Raw genomic sequence first — 19184 nt, 5'->3', positions numbered from 1 at the left:
ACAAAAGAGAAACAAATAGAGACGTAAGTAATGCATAATATAATTAGCGCAACATGTTTTTCAGCAAAGGGTGAACTTTTTTCTGAATCCATATAATTTATCGACAAAAATGTCTACTTCAGCACACTCTATCTTATTATATAGTCGACACGTTTGGGTAAGAGGGCTGATATAGGCGATATTATTTTTTAATATATCCAGGTGAAACATGCTATAGCATCTTAAACAATAGGAATTGGGAACATTTATTTGAATATTGCTAAGACATAATGCATTATCAAGATGGCCGTGAATTATTTTACGTAAACTTATTAGATCAGTCAGTTGCCTTCTAATTTTAATTGCATTCATCTTGAAGTATTCCAGACGTACGTCGTATGATCTCAGACGGCTACGTAGACTACATTTGAAAGATAACAGTTTTAGCTTTTTTTAACCAATTCTACAATGTTTTCATATTTACAGTAATGTAGATTCCAAATAGTGCTTCCATATTCAAGGTTACTTCTAATTAAAGGGTTAAAATTAATTTGGGGTATTTGAAAGATTTACATATTCTGTGAATAAATCCCTCATTTAATTTCATCAATGTGTACATCAAATATGAATTTCGAATCAAGAGCGATTCTTTGATCTCTTATGGAAGACACTTTTTTAAGAATAGAATAATTAATACCATTGTAAAAATCCTTTGTTATTCTATTTTGAGTGAAGTTGAAAGTGTAACATTTTTCAACAATTAAGTGCATATACACCAGTTATTGAGTGTGACAAGGTCATTCTGAAGTTTAATTTTGAACCAAGGTCATTAATTAAGACCACCATTCAGAATTGAAACGTTGCTCCAAATGGCTTTAGCCGTGTTTAGTGACTAGATCTGAATAGCCAGGTACTTCCCCACCTTCCTCTTTCCCTTCCCCACTTACCTTCAGCCTCACAACATCCCCCAATTGGGGATGCCATAGTCTCACTGGCTCCAGACGGGAGCAGTTGGGACTCTTGTGAGGTATTCACTATAAAAAAAAAAATTAATATTAGAAAAAGCAGGGTGCCAAAATTTGACCCCTGTGGTACACCAGAAGCTACAAATTTGGGGGGTGATTTGTATCCATTATTAAGCAATATTTGTATTCTGTTATATAATTAGGATTTCACCAAGCGAAAAAGGTCGCATGTATACCTATTTGATCAAGTATTTTAAGTAAGATGGAGTGGTTAACTTTATCAAAAGCTTGTTGGAAATCGGTATAAATTGAATCTACTTGTAATCTTTCATAAAAATAATTATACACATAATTACAACATTTTGAAATTACTAGAATTGATAGATCTGTGAGGAACAAACCCATGTTACCTGGCGCAGAGAAAGGGTTCAAAGTGTGAGAATATATTTTTACATATCAGAGATTCAAAAACTTTGGAAAAACATGTTAGTATACCAATTGGTATGTAATTTTTTATTGAAGATTGGTCACCGGATCTGAATACTAGTACCACATGTGCCTCTTTCCACAAGTCAAGAAAAGTTTCCGTGGTTAAAAATTCAATAAAAATAATAAAAAGCGGTAAACGTAATGAATCTGCACAGCAACTGACAAAAAAGGAGGAATATTATCAGGTCCAGGACCTTTACTGGAATCTATTTTACTCAAAAAATATTTCATTTCACCTGCACTAATATGTATTTTACCCAGATTGCTTCGGTTATGTTCAGTTATGTTTGACATTGAATCATTAATAGGTGATGAATAAACAGATGAAAAATATTTAGAGAATATATTTGCTGGGTTTTCTCCATCATTCGCAGAAATATCATCAAGATGCATCACTTAAGGTATAAAAATGGTTTTTCGTAATGATTTTGTGTATGAACAGATAATTTTATGTACTCGTACCTTTACCTTGCATACCACTTTCGACAGAGTTGATGAATGATTTATAACAATCGCTTTGTATTTTTTCCCCTTCAAGTAGAGAATTCATTATAATCCGACGGGTTTCCTAAATTTTTTACCTAATTGAACCAGACAGGGTATTGATTTTTTTTTAAATTATGTTAATTATTTCCGACAATTTTTCATAAAATAAAGGAATCATGCTATTGACATTTCTATTTATAAAAAGATTTATTCAATTAACGGACAATAAAATTCTCGTAGTTTTCCTTCCTGAAGTTATATTTTAAAACACTTTTATTAATTTCTAAGACCGGTTTTTTTTAAATTTTGTTTTACGTTAATTTTAAATGAATTTATTTATTTATATACACGCCTAAAAAGGTTTTTTCATAAAAGTGATACATGATGCACTGTACATAGGAGAATATCTGTATTATACAGGAGATACTGATAGTAAATAGATGTAATCCATTGTTAAGAAGGTACAAAATACACAGATATAAAATTGTGATTACAAGTATAATGAGAAAATATTAAGAAATGATAAAAAAAGAAAATTAAATTTGGAGCAATATTAGTAAAACGTAAGAATAACATAAATAAAAAAGAAATTACTACAACACTACATATAAGACAAATTATTAAAACTAATTTACCAACGTTACTCTAATTTTGTAGGATTCGACAAAGTGTTGGTATAGATTATGTTTAATTCTATAAATGGAGTCAATAAATCAATCAATAGCTTTAAATAAAAATCTTTAAATACAGATCCTGTAATTTATCAATCTGGAATAATTTTCAACAATTAAGCTAGGAGGAAAATAAAGAACGCAAATGAGTGAGTTGAATTGTGAATTTGACTTGATCACAAGCCACAAATCTTTATTGTTGCTTTCCCACCCGGGTTTTCTTTCCGTTGCCGTTTAAAAAATCTTTCACAGAAATATTTTTAGAAACGGGCTGCGGTTAGAACTCCACCACCCTCTTTAGAGACACATTTGGTGAACTCACGATATCTTCTAAATATTACGTATCTGTCATCTAAGAGTTCTTAACTTAACACAGTTGAGTTAAACCATGTTTCGGAAAAATATAGTCGATAGTGGAGAGGTCTAAGAAGCTTAATATAGCAGCCTTATAGGCCGGACAATCCTTATCTCCGGTGGGGTGGGAACGGGAAGCTGCAGTGCCGAATGTTAGCGGGTACTAAGTACACTCTGTGGTTTGATTCGGTTCGAGATCGAGCCATATAACTCAGTTTGCACTTTGAAACACATTCTTTAACGACATCAGCTTCACAGATTCCGGAGAGTGCCTTATTTATTTATTTATTGGATGATTTGTATAGCGCGGATTTTGTGAGATTGTTCTCTTGTTCCTGGTTGCTGGAAGTGTGGATAATAACTCCCTATTTATTTAATATTTTTCCCTTGTTATTCTAATTCGTAACTGTGACGACTTCACGATGTCCTTTATAATCTTTTTGCTGCCATTGCTGTCATCGACCTCAGGTAGTTCGAGGAAAAATATACAGATGGTCTTGGCTTTCTTATCTAGGCTAGTATCTGTCGCAACAGCCACACGACGCATCACTGAACCCAAATCTGGCTCTAGCTGCTGAATTTTGTCCAACAGCTGCTTTGCGTAATTTTCTGTCATAGTTTTCTCGTCCTGCAAGACCTTGATGTCAGCATGGGCCGTGTTTAAATTACCTCTGAGTTCTTATTTTAAATCAAAAGTTAGTAGTAGGGCTTCCAACACTATGTGTGTTCCGGAAAGAATCTTGTGTTACTATTATTACTAGAGCCAGGGTCAATTTTTCCAGCAATATTAGAGCATTTATAACAGTTTTTCTTTGCCCATTTTTTTTACTCTTAAATACACACCCGCTAAACTGCCAAAGCAGTTTGTCAGCAGGTCATGTTCAAAATATTAATTATATAACGAGACACATATAGCCACAATCAAATAGACACTGAGAATAAAATTTTAAAGGACTACAATACAAAGACATACAATATACACAGAAAGATATAAGACAGTCAACATACTCATAAGCACATAATATACAACACTCTCATAGGCATATTTATACAATTAAATGCATCCAATCAATGGATACAAGTGTTTCTGTAAACAATATCAGTATAGAAAATCTTGATCCATTAACCACCGTTTTAGTTTTTTTAGTTCAGTTGTGCAGGTTGATTCGTTTTTTACATTCACTGACATCTTATTATATATAGAAGGCATATGATAAATAAATGTCCCTTGGCCGTATTTATTAGTAATTTTTGGAATGGAAATTGTTTATGTATGGAATCCGACAATGGATTTTGGCATACAATTTTAAACCACAATATCCCCCGAAAAGGTAATATATTAACTGACTCTTCTTTGTGCAAAAATACCTTTGCATACCAAAAGCTTAGTCATAGAGATTTGGATTGTTTTAATATAACCAATATTTGTCTTGCACGAGTTTCCTCAAGACGTTATTCCGTATCTGATGGTAGATTCTACTAGTGACAAATAGATGTAATAAATTCGCATGAAATAATGCGAATTTATTATAGGTGTGATGGTATATTCGGCATGTGGAGATCGTATATACATTAATTTAATTTTTTGCGAATTTATCATAAGGCCCTCATCATGTGACCATTTCGGTAAAGAGAAGAAATTGTTTTTATTTATTTTTCGGAATAACTTTATTGAGTAAAACCTCAAATTGTAATATTTAAATATTGAAGACAATATTAGTGATTTCTAAACGAAAATCTGAAACAGAAAAATCAGAAAAGGAAACGGTCACATCTGGGACTCGAACCCAGGATTCGAGTTCCTGGGTTCGAGTCCCAGATGTGACCGTTTCCTTTTCTGATTTTTCTGTTTCAGATTTTCGTTTAGAAATCACTAATATTGTCTTCAATATTTAGAAGAAATTGTGCTGCGGAAGTTTTATTGCAATGGATAATTCTTCATGCGATATGACTAGCACCGTATCATCTGCATATACATAATGTTTAATAAAGTTGAATATTTTATTAATAAGTTAAACAAATATTATGTATAATGTTGGGCCCAGAATTGACTCCTGTGGGACTCCCGTTGCCATGTATTTATCATTGCTATAAGTTTGAAAGAGTTTCACTTATAGTTGTCGATTTTTTTAATAGTTTTTGAGAAATTCTAGTAATGTTCCTCTGATTCCTATCGCCTCTAACATATGTAATAGTTTCCCCCGATAAATAGTATCAAATACTTAAGAGTATTCTATGAATACGATCAGAATATGTTTTTTTAATATTGAGTTCTTGATTTATGTAATTGGAAAAATCCTGTAGTAACATTTCGGTGCTTTTTTTAAAAATCCGTATTGGTTGGGAACAGTAATGGAGAAAATATCAAAGTACTTTATTAAATTTAGGTAGTTGTATTTTTCTAAATATTTTTCAATAGCTGGACATATAATATTTGGCCTATAGTTTTCTATTTCTTATAATATTTTATCAAAATAATGCGTAAACATAGTTACTTAAAAAAAATAGTTGAAAACACGTGTTTTCACAAATTCACAACACAATCGCAACCAATGGGAAGCATGGAAAGTGAGCTCATAATCAACGCGGCCAATGAGCACTTTAACCGTTGTAACCGCACTTCTGTTAAAAAAAAACTATGAAATGAATCATTAAATTAAAATGTTAAAAATAAAAAATAAAATCACCATAGAACAATGCTACAGGTTAAACTTTCTTTGCTTTTTAAGACGAATTTGTTTTTTCTTCCAGCGGATTTGTTTGAATGTAATTTTGTTAGTGTAAACGACAGTTTGACAGAGCGCGACAAGTATGCACTAAATTAAAACAAGAAACAGATACACGGAGTAAAAGACTACTATCAATTTACTAAGAAACCAGTTAAAAACGGGATTGCAGGTCTTAACGAGTGAATTAACAGATTTCCCGATGAACTTTTAGTAAATTACGATGTCAGAACACATGTTTATGTAAATCAGAATATTTTTGCATTTCTTTATGATATATTATCAAGGCAAGCGCACGTGTTCCGACGTCGTGATATTATATTCGTAATTTACTAAAAGTTTATCGTGAAACCTGTTAATTTATTTGTTAAGGCCTGAAATCCCGTTTTTAACCGGATTATCAATAATTTGAAGAGATTTTTAATAAATTAGCAACTCCTTTTTCTCGGTGTATGAAAACAACATTTCAAAAAAATAATACGTATATTTAGTCGAATGTATAATCTAATATACGATCTAGGATTGATCTGATCAAGAAGAATCTTATTATAAAAAACTTATTTTAAATTATTAATAAATACGTACTGGATGGAATAGGTACATGTAAACAACATCAAATGTGCAAAATATGCATATAACAGTTAGGTAAATTTGCGATTTCAATGAAACTTGTTTAATCATCAGGTAAATGTCGCTAACCATCATGATTAACACAAGTATTTATGTACCAAATAAATATCATATTTCATAAAAATCTACGTGAATTAATTCTAGTTAGTTACATGAAAATAATTTGTTTCGCAAATATAGAGCTATAATATTATCAATGCTTGCGAAAGGTTTTTCACATTTTTCTTCGAGTTAGCAATTATAGCAAAACTAGTTTGATATTATTGTTGTTTCCAGAATAAATCCATCTTATAAAATGATGAGTGGAATATTTTTGAATGCGCTTTCTAGTACATGTGGACTCTGATATCTAATCAATTTTTAAGTATTTAATTAGTGCATAATCAAAAAGCGTCGAGTATTTCTAAGTAGTATGGACCAGATTAAAAAAATATAGCTCTGTCGAAAATAAGTTTTTTTTGTTTGTTTTTCCCTTCTCTTAATTTATTAATCCCATATGGAAAAACGTTACGTAATTTTTTTATCACTTAGGTACAAATAAGAAAGTGATGCCAGGTAAAATTCCTTTACACCAATACAATTATAACGCAAGAAATTTATGGTAATGTATCCGAAAATGACGCAAGGCCATGATGAAGCGTATGTACTGGACGGGAGTCCGCACAAGACTGTAGATTTGGGCGCCGGTTCCAAACCGTGTCTTGAACCGATGAGAATGCTCCTTTACGGCCGATGATGATGATAGTGGTACAAATTTATGAACAATCTGCCTCCCGCACCCGGTGCTCGGTGAATGTTGGGCACTGGGTGTGCTGTCGTCTCTGTTCGCTTCTGGCATTGGCGGTTTTCCTGAGCAGGGCCGGCTGGTCTTGATGAGGTAACACTAGAAGGTTTGGAGCAGAAGACTAGGCGATGTGAGGCAGTTGGCAGGCAATAAGCTTGACTCGCAGCCGACATTTGGCTGTCAACCAAAAAGTGGTGGGGATTCTATACGCGACAGAAACGCGTACATATGCCACCGCAAAATGTCGCATATTCATTTTGCCGGTGGTATAGCCGAAGGCAGACGCTTAAATTTGGGAGTTCGCAAAGATTTTTCAAGCTCGCCTGAATAACAATTACATAGTTTTATTAAATAGCAGTTATAAGAACGTGTACCTTGACAACTAAATTTTAAGTTTGTCAAGATACGACAAAAAATAAGAAAAGTTTGTAAATAAATGTGTAAAAATGATCTTGAAGCGATCAAATTTGTAGAAATGGTTAAGTTAGTATTTTTCTCAGGTTCCCCGTGACATAGCGCTCAGAAAGAGAAAAGATTCACTATGCTACGAGGTTCCTGGATTTTCGTAGAGGCAAAAAAGTAAAATAATTGTACAAAAATGGTTACACAAACATGTTAAAAAAACAGCATTTTAAATATCTCCTCAGTGGTAGCACATAGCAAATAGTGTTTATTTAACTACCGCCGAGGAGATGTACAAGTAAAAAATAGGCATTTGCAACATTTAATAAATTGTTGTTTCTTAGTAATTTTGTACATAGGAAAATATGAATCTTTGTTATTACTAACTATATATGGAGATAATATCCAGTACCACACCTACCTGGTAGGTCACTTGAGATTATCACTTAATTAATTAATTAGCACTAACTAATTGTTTATTAGCGAAATTTAGATACAGGATTTAGGTCAAAATTGGATTTTCCAGTATTTATTCGAATAATATATATGTATGTTCTTTAATGAGCGTGTTTGGGAAAGGAAAAGCAAATTTTATGCTGGGCGGTACTACAGTACAAGGTTTTGATCAGAATTCACTTTCCTAAATAGCAGTAAATTCAGTCTATTTACAACAAATCATACATAAAATTGAAGGCAAACTAACTTAGTTTTTCTTACAAATGTTCAATATGTGCACGCTAAGTTATATGGCACACATCTAACCTAAAGTCCAATTCTTCCCACACTTTGGTTAACAAGTCTGGAGTAATGGAAGCAATAGCCTCTTCTATTCTGTGTCTCAACTCTGGCAAATTATTAGATAGCGGCGGACACGATCTTTCTAAGTCCCAAAGGAAAAAAAATCGCATGGCCTGATGTCAGGTGAACGTGGAGGCCATAAAAAAAGAGGTATGTGGTCTCGACCATTATAACCAATCCAACGGCAGTGGCGGATCCAGGGGGGGGGTCACGGTGGTCATGACCCCCCCTGGGCTGGTGCCCAGGGGGGGTCATGACTACCTAGGTCCTGGGCCCATCCAGGACCTAGGTGGACCACTAATTAAAATTGTTAAACATAATGTTTTTATATATTTTTTGTCACAATATAAATTTTATTTAAGTACTTTCAATATTTAATTAATTTAATATAATACTTTGTTTGACGGCAAACGCATTATTCGGGAACGAACGCATCGAAAATTCGAATGTTACCGCGTCACCGCGCACCGCCACCGGCACGCGCTTCGGCCGCCACCTTTCATATTATTATGACACATTTCGTGTAACCACGTGTGACGCTTGCGCGCGCTTTGTTTCGACTAACATCTAGCGTCTAGCAAAACCTAACCTCAATCGGAACGACTAAACTTTATTAATAAAGTGTTTACTTTTATTTGTTTACTAAGTTAAAAAAAATAAGTTCCAATATAAGTAATAGTGTTCTTAAAAATTGTTGCTGCAAATTCAATTCATTACAAGAAATGGTAAGTAATCTAATCAGTTTCTTCATTATGCCAGTGTATGTGTGTTTAAACTCAAATGTTATTTGTTAATGTTCTAAGGCTGGGGTTAGACTCGTAAGTTTTTTTCCTGTAAATCGCTCTTGAAGGCGAGTTTGGCCAAATTCCCAATGTAAACGACACCAAAAGTCACTTAACGTAATTTTAGTAAGTTACAGAACTTATTCTTTCGGAAGTTTTTTGACAGGTCTGGACAGGTCTAACGCGCCCACGCGAATTACCAGCCTTCCTATACTTCCTAAAGCAATTCTTAAGGCGAGACACAACCTCGTTCATCGAGGTTTTGCCCAAGGCTAACATTTTAATTTATTTCGGCGAATATACAATTAGTATATATTACGTTCAACGATTTTAAAACTTTATAACCCGTGTATAACTATAAATTTAGCGGACTTAGCGGTAAGTACCAGATTTTATTTTTCTAGATGATGAATTAATAACTTCGGAAGTGGACACATTTTTAATATTTGTAACAAATTCTTCAGAATCAATTAAAATGAAGGCTAAAAGTGTGGATAGATTTTTTTACTAAGATTACGAAAACGTTAGTAATTTTTTTAGAAATGCATAGTATTATTTTTAATGATGGATTTTGAATGATTTACATGAAAATGTTCCGTCTCCGATTATGTTCCCTTAATTTTGTAAAATTCCACACTGATTATTTTTTTTATACGGCAACACTTTGATATCCGGCGAATTTTTGAATTTGACGTTTAACGTTCACTAGATTTATTGTTTGTTCTCTGCGAACTTAACCACTTAACCTTTGATTTGACTTTTTGCATGAGTAGGTGGTTTGGTATATTTATGGCGGTGTTTTGACAGATGTTATGAACAGAACTCCGTACAATTTCATGCCATTTTTGTGACATTCGTGTGGAAAACGTTCTTTTTTAAATGACTTTCGGCTAGTTAATTACCGTTTTTTTGCACATATAAAATTATGTCCCGTCTTTCCGGTTTATAAAAAATGGTCTGATTTTTGGAGTTGAAATTTAAAAAAAATCACCAGTGTTTCAAAAATACGATTAAAAAAAAATACGGAACGTCTTAGAATATTTGCCTAAACCGGATTTTTTTTTAAATGTGATGCATGTGGCCTATTATCGGTCATATATATTATGTATATATTATTATCAAAATTAAATTATAACTTCTTGTAACTGTAACTGACCGGACCTAAGTCCTCCATCACAACACAAGCAAGCATTTTCGGCTTTCTGTGGTGGTGGGAGGAGTTATTGTTGGGTTATTCGTAACCCGGGAATGTTTGTCTTTCTTTAAAAAAAAAAAAAAACTTGACCACGACTACGTGACCCCCCCCTGGCGCCAAAGCTGGATCCGCCCTTGTCCAACGGTCAGGAACATCGACATTCAAATACTCTCGTACAGAGAGATTCCAATGAGGAGGGACTCGATGAGGGGGTTTCCCTAATTACTAATTGAAAGGACCATTCTTTCAAAATACCCAGATAAACCAACCTAGTTACGGTAGCTTCAGCGAAAACATGGTCTGTACACTTGACATCGGGACACAGCGTAGAAAACGTAAAATTTTAGGGAATCTCTTTGATTTTAGGGCGTTCCACAAGTTCCTGCGGATGTTCTGACCCCCAGATACGAACATTGTGGGTATTTACCTTCCCACTTAGATGAAAAGTTTACTCATTACTGAACACCACACGATCAATAAAATCATCTTGCCGCTCCAACTTAACTTTCAAAGACTTATACCATTGAAACTGTTGCATTATTTTATGGACACCCTGTATTTCAAAATAACCTTTGAAACAAAGTGAAGAATGAAAAATAATATATTGTATATTCAATGTCTGTAAGTGTTCGCAATAGCTAGTAGATATTGTATTTATCTTGTACTTATCGTATGTACTCGCCTATTGTCATTCGGGTCGCTTATCAAGATAACCTTGATTTTTTAAAACCGTTTTAGTTAGAGCATCGGTGTGAACATATTATTCATCATTGATGTCTGCCGATGGGCGCGAAATTGAAAATTTATGCGCATTTACGGTCATTATGGCCGACACGTGTAATGGGCTACACGGGCCGGCAAATTAACATGACCGATCGGTGTAACTGGCCGTTGAACTGCCGGTACAAGACACGTGTCGGACATCAATCGGATTATATTATTAATGGCACGGCATTGGAACATTCAGGGAAAACATATATTATTATTACAACATCTGTGATTAGTACCTGCCGCTGAAGAGATTAATCCATATAAGTGTGCTGTGGGCGTGTTCATGTGTCCGAACTTTTTTCTTTTCATTAACTCCACACAGGAGGTCTTAACCCTTTCACACCCGCATTATTGTTTCCACACATATAAAATATGTAATGTTTGAAAATACCTAAGAAAATAATTTGAAAATTTTTGTTATTTAATTTTTTTTGAAATTTTTCAATGTTAATTTGTATTAATATTGGTAGTCAGATGGTATTTTTTAAATAGTAAAGTAAAATAAACATAACACAAAAGCAATACAAATAAATGTGTCATTTCAAAAATGCACATTTACAATGTAGTGACGATCTCCAACTTAAGTTGAATAACATTTTAATTAAAATTCATTCAGAAATAAAGAAATAATCTAGGAAAATAAATCTTTAAAAACTCGCCATACTAGTCGAAAACATATCCGTCACTACCATATGAACATTGAAATTCATTTATAATATTCTGGGAAATGACTGTGATCAGTGAATTGAACTGATGTTATTACTATAAAACACATGTTGATGCGTTAAAATATTTGTAATTCGAGTAGAAAATATTGATATCTCACATTAAATTAAGTAATCGAAGACGGAAGAAATTCGATGAAACTCACAATCAGCAGATGTCAAAATATTTATCGTTGTTGTGTCGGGAATAAGGATTTCAACAGAGCGGAAAAAATAGACGCCACAGAAAAGACTACAAGCTATAAGAAAACAAAAACATGGCTTTTCTAAATCGCTACCGTTATAATAAAAAAATCACAAAGTTGGTGTTAATTTGAATTAACACTGGGCCTGAAAGGGTTAAGTAAAATGTTACACGCCCCACGGGATAGTGTGATACGCGCTCATCCCCCTCTGTTACCGTGCTGCTGGAACGAGATGGAGTTCTTTTCACGTGATATAGTGTATCCAAGTATATATCCAATATATAACTATATTGCGACGTGAGATGGAAAATTTTTTTTTTTTGTTTTAAGTTATAAATATATCATCGGACTGCAAAATGACATCTACATTTTTTACTCCAAACTTGCTCAGGGATCGCTGGTCTTTCAGGTACGTGCTGTTATTAATTGATTTATTTAACCTAAATAGTACATGTATGTAGGAACAATGGTTACATAGATTTATTTTTGTACATTTTATGCAGAAAAATTATCAGTTTCATATTGGGTCAAATAATGCATACATGGATATTGGATATATTCTCAATGACATTTGATAATATGACATATAAAATGTATTATATACTTATATAAAAATCAAATACCTAATCTATTATCAAATAAATTTACAACCTAAGTACCTTTAAATTAAAAAAAAAAAAATTGACAAATTACAAAAATTAAACAAAATTCTTTACAGCCTCACAACATATTCCAAAAGGGGATTATGTCGTAGTATCCCTGGCTTCAGCAGTTGGGACTCTTCTGCGGCATTTTACATGAGTAAAAAAAAAGTGTACAAATTCGTTACTTTAATATTAGCTCGTCCAAAATGTTGACTAAAGACGGAGAAAGAAGCGCAAAGCTATTAAAAAACCTGATAAAATTATCTTTCATTTTCCGTCTCGAAAAAGTCTTGTAAAAACTGCTGCTTTGTAATTCCAATCATTTAATGGTATAATGGCGTCAGTTGGGATTAAAAAACATAGAAATATTGAAGCAGTTATTATTTGTTTAATGAACCTTTGCGTAAAAAATTCATTGCGTCAACATCCATAAAAAAATATTTCGGTTACGCCAAAGTCGAAGGGACACACTCCAACGCATCTCTGCGATAATCCAAGTTACCCAATGAGAACGACAAACATTGCGTAAAAAAATCGTTATTTGTGAGGCGTATAATTTGTGAATGAAACTAAACTTTTTACGTCGCCAATTTCACAAATATTATTTCACTACTTCACGAAACCTTATCCGCAACTGCAATACACGGAGAGAGAAGAGAAAGCACCAAAGCTTGCTCTGTGATAATTATATCAAGTCGATGGTCGAAAAAACTAAATCCGTAAGTTCGGAGATAAAACATAATATTTGAATGTTAACTTTAGGAGTCGCTTTAAAAATAATAATATTATAAAAATCAGAGTCACGTGTGGTAACCGTATGTAATTATTACATTAAAAAAATTGTATTAAAAATATTTAGATATTTTTCCAATTTGTTTTTTTATTATTAAGTTTTTTAACTATGTTCTGTTATTTCATATAAACACTAAAATCTCATACGGTTCCAAAGTCAAAAAATTGTTTTAAAAATTTCGATCATGTCGATTGCGTACACTAGGACGATACGCGGGGTAAGCTTACGCATACTGTAGTATATTGCTTTCAATCTGATCTTGGGTGTGAAATGACCTACTCGCTTTTGTAATTTCGAGTATTTTACTGTGAGAATTTAACATAAGATAAGATGTATAGGGGTAAGTATACGCATCTACAAAACTGTGCACGCTTACCTTAAAAAACAGATGAATGAATGAGAACTTACTAAAAATTGTCATGGATCCCACCGTTCTGACAAAATTAGTTATTCAATAGCACCAGTCGGTAAGAGAGGCGAAAAAAATAAGAAAACGGTGATAAAAAGTTATAAGACTGGCAATTTTTATTTTCTACGTAGTACTAAACTGTACACCAACTGGATGTAAGGTAACCGAAAGCACTTAGAATTGAGGAATAAGCGCGGGCGAATCGTGCACGAATTTGTCGCATACATCGCTGCGTATACTTTCCCACTGCGTACGGTTACCCCACGTTACGCCAGTGTACTATTTCACTTCAAAAGCATAGTGATAGATTATTTCTGGAAACTGGAGATTAGGGTAATGTGCTGTAGAAATTTCTAACATTTGGAATAATGGGCAGGAGAGTAAAATTATAAACGGATAAAACACAACTATAATATTATATCTTTTAATAATTTTGGCAAAATCTGAAATAGATGACTATACAAAAAAAAATTACCTTAGAATAAAGTAAAAATAACAACTAAGCTCTAAAATTCTAGATTAGCAGTCAGCCAGAAAGAAAACAAATTTAGAAAGCTAATTAAAATCTTATGCATTCATTATATAAACACCTAATATCGGAACTGTATATTATATAAACACCTAATGTCGGCACTGTATATTAAATAAACACCTAATATCGACACTGTATTATATAAACACCTAATATCGGCACTGTATATTATATAAACACCTAATATCGGCACTGTATATTATATAAAAATCTAATATCGGCACTGTATTATATAAACACCTAATATCGGCAGTGCATATTATATAAACACCTAATATCGGCACTGTATTATATAAACACCTAATGTCGACACTGTATTATATAAACACCTAATATCGGCACTGTATATTTTATAAACACCTAATATCGGCACTGTATTATATAAACACCTAATGTCGACACTGTATTATATAAACACCTAATATCGGCACTGTATATTTTATAAACACCTAATATCGGCACTGTATACACTATATAAAAATCTAATATCGGCACTATATTATTTAAACACCTAATATCGGCACTATATTATATAAACACCTAATATCGGCACTTTATTATATAAACACCTAATATCGGCACTGTATAATATATAAACACCTAATATCGGCACTGTATTATATAAACACCTAATGTCGGCACTGTATATTATATAAACACCTAATATCGGCAATGTATATTATATAAAAATCTAATATCGGCACTGTATTATATAAACACCTAATATCGGCACTGTATATTATATAAACACCTAATATCGGCACTGTATATTATATAAACACCTAATATCGGCACTGTATATTATATAAAAATCTAATATCGGCACTGTATTATATAAACACCTAATATCGGCACTGTATATAATATAAAAATCTAATATCGGAACTGTATTATATAAAAACCTAATATCGGCAGTGAATATTATATAAACACCTAATATCGGCAGTGTATATTATATAAACACCTAATATCGGCACTGTATATTTTTGAATCTGGTAAAAACACCATTTTATAAAATAATATGTCATATTACTAAATATTCGATAATTTAAAAATTATACGAATTTCTGGTTATAAAAACGCACGATTTAGGTTCTAATATGATGAATAAAATTCTGGAAAAATATTCTCGTTTTCGGGATGAGTAACAAAATTATGGACTTGGAAACGATATGAAATGAAACGATTATAATGCCTAAATCAGGAGTACTCATGTCCCGGTGTGATTGGCACATGGTGTATTGTAGATTGAGAACTTTGAGAAGAAGAAGGTTACTCCGGTAAATTTACTCAAATGCCTTATATAATTAATAGAAGTTACCATAATGTTATTGCTATTCGAGCTTCCTTTTAACGTTCAATAGCTTTTGTAACGTTAACTCATTTTTGAGATATGCTAAGAAATTGCGTTGGCACAATAATTGTTTATTAATTATTACCTAACGATTTGTCTTGTAAATAATGACAAAAACGAATGAAAATGTCATGTATCATTGTGATTAAGTACCTACTATTAAGTAATAACACAATGTTAATGTTTAATTACTCAAGTCCAATACATTATTCCATTAATTTAGAAAATAGTCACGAAGCAACCATAAATTTGTTGATTTTACTCATCTTGATTGTTATTCAGAAAATATTTCTATTTGAGAACATAACAAAGTGAAGGACCAGTTGAAACATAATTTTTGTAAACAAACTGTCAACAAACAACTGTGGATAGAAAACTGTCGGAGTAGCTTTTTATGTCCGAACGGATAGGTACATCTCGGTTATGATAACAAATTACGGCGTAAATAATACGGTAGCTTCTATGAACATTGAGTTAATACTTTAATCGCTATTTTTAATTTAATTAGTAAGTTTTTTGAATAAATTTTACGTAATTGGGCCCCTAGTTTACACATCACAGTTTTAACATCGGTAGAAAAATATATATGGACACAAATGACACATATATATGGACACACATATATATATGAACACATATTTATGGACACATATTTATGGACATATATATATTCATCTACGCATATATATTGACACATACATATGGACACACATATATGTTTAATTGTTAAAACTCCCGAGCATGGTCACAATGCCAAGGAACGAACAATAATTTACGGCGACTAAATCCTCTTAAATTTTTTTGTTCGTTGTTGATCTAAAATCGTACTTTATCGATTTGGTTATGCTAGTTTTCTAGAGAAGACTTCTTCTTTTAGTATATTAGAAGTGAAAAAAACTAAATTTTATTAACGTGAAATAATTGTGTTTGAGGTGTTCTCGATGGTACATACAAATTAAGAGAAAATTTTACTTCCTCGTGAATAACGATTAAAGATTAGATAACGATTTTCGAAAGTGAATGATAAGGATAAAATATATGTTTAAGGCAATGCACTTCGTCGTGTAATATTTTAAATCGAGCCGCCATCAATAACACTCCTTACGTAGATGGCGATAAGGCTTAAATTCCCGCTTAACACCATCCAGAAGCGAGAAAAAAATATGGCAAAAAAGTGCCTTTTATTTTATTTTGTGGATGTTCAGGAATAAATATTAAATTTTTTTCCGATCATTTTATAAATAACTTAATTTGCCAGATTATACGAGGACAATAAAACCATAACCGAAAATGGGTTCGTAAGTAGAAAATTTTGAACTTTAAATCTTATAATATTTTTTTTCTGGGCTTATAAAAAGACTTAGGGTAAAAAATACTCGATTATTTCAAAGGCCAAGAGTAATTATTTTAAAGCATCTGAAACATTTCAAAAACACATGATTTTGCATTGCTACGTAGTGCATCGCCTTAATGTTTTTTTATAAAAGAAAGACAAAGATTCCCAATAATTACAAAATCTCCTACTACCACCACAGTACGTGGAAAATGTTGATCGTCATGGGGGAGTCAACCGAGGAACTGAAGTCACGACTCATGACGCCTAGGTGGGACTCGATGACGCGATGCTAACTTAGCCACTGGCTAGACAATTAGTTTAATTACCGCACAAAAGTCAAATCCCGGAACCAGTGACACTTGGGGTAGGTATGTCGTTGGCTAGAGGAAGGGAAGGAGTTAGTTGATGGGAAAAATGAATATTGCTGTTTTATTCAAAATCTCTTTAGATAATTTGTAATCCGGTTAAAAACGGGACTGTAGGCCGTTTTTTGTTAAACTTTTAGTAAATTTGTAATAAAATCGGAACACAATTTCATCCAACTGCGTTTGTCTTAGGACGAGTTGTTTCGGAGAATTTGAACAATTCATCAAATTTCAACGTTCATTTTCAAGTTCTGTGAAAGATTTTTTAAAGTTCTGTTTTAATTTCAGTTTTGTCAAGCACCTAGCCTATGATGATATAATAACAGAACTTGAATAGGACTTTCACAGAACCCGGAAATGAACGTAGAAATTTGATGAATTATTCAAATTCTCCGAAACAACTCGTCCTTAATAATATACAATGAAAATGTTAGGAATTTTATGAACACGTGTTCCCATATCGTGAATATTCATTGGCATTTTAAGCACAAGGGCACCAGGGTAACTGTAGAGATTTTTCAGGTGGGAGTTTATTGAAAGACATCACTATCTCACATTTTAATCAGATGCCCGATTTGAGCAGCAAACTCTGTAATCAAATGCCCGCCCGCTAATTTATTAGCAAATCTGTGCAAAACGTGCACTGCGACACAATTATTGAATGTTTACATTTTGGTTTGCACAATTTCAATATGCTACTTAAATAAAATGCATAATTTTAAAAAGGAGGTAAGTAGGATTCTAAATAACACGTGATTTACACTGGGCATTGACATTAATGCGTCACCTGCAGCAACTCGTGTGAATTGGACTCTTTTCCGGATAAGGTTTCAAACCGTTCCTGCTTGCTAAGGACATTTTTATGGGTTTGAATCTGACCCGAATTTCATTTCAGTTACCAGGTTTTTGTTTTATCTTTCCGGGTCGGAAAACATACTTAGTGTCCCATAGTACCTATTCTAATTAAATGTTAACTAGCTAACTATACATCAATTCTATGGATTAGTAGGCATGGAGGATTGACCGCCTCTCTTGGTATATGTTCATTTCTCCATTTATGTATTGTGGTGTAAAAAATATTTATATTCTAACCTCTCGAGAATTTCGGAGAGTATGTCGAGAATGCATAAAAATTTGCGGTTTTTAAATTAGGGCAACTAATGCTTAATTTGAATCATGATCGTTGTTTTCCTACACTGCTGGATTTTAAAGGTTCACGATTATCATGAAGGAATTGTTCGTAACATGATGGAGTTTTTCAAAGAAGGGGAGGTTCTTGGGAATAATAATATAATAATATTTCAAGTAAATTTTGACGTGAAAAGCTCAGTGCAAGTTGTAAAATACAGTGAAAATACTGTGGATCTTCTATCTTTAAATAATTTTTTTACTTGATCAAAAATGCCAAAAAATGAATAATGTTGTAGCATTTTGGTAGAAATGTTATTTATATGTCGGTAAAAAATAATGACATCAATAAATGTACATTGCTTAAAGCAAAAGCATATTTAGATTTTTTTTAATTGTTAAAAAATATTTAAGAATGGACGCACTAAACGAATGTGCGTATTGTGGAGGAAAATAATAAAACAATATGTAATAGAAAATTGGCTTCATGGATAAACTTTCAGTACCCCGAAAACAGGTTGGCAGAGAAAGGATTTCAAGAGGATTCTAAACAGAGCTCAAAGCGACCACGACCATAGAGTTCCTCAGTTATCCTCGATATATTATTATGACCTCATTTTACCGAATACCGACTTTATTTTATTCTTACATCAAGCCTGACAAAAATTATTCCAATAAAAA

Source organism: Hesperophylax consimilis, chromosome 5, assembly GCF_061612785.1.
Source record: "Hesperophylax consimilis isolate HC1 chromosome 5, BYU_Hcon_1.0, whole genome shotgun sequence".
Lineage (NCBI taxonomy): Eukaryota > Metazoa > Arthropoda > Insecta > Trichoptera > Limnephilidae > Hesperophylax > Hesperophylax consimilis.
This window is presented reverse-complemented; position numbering follows the sequence as displayed.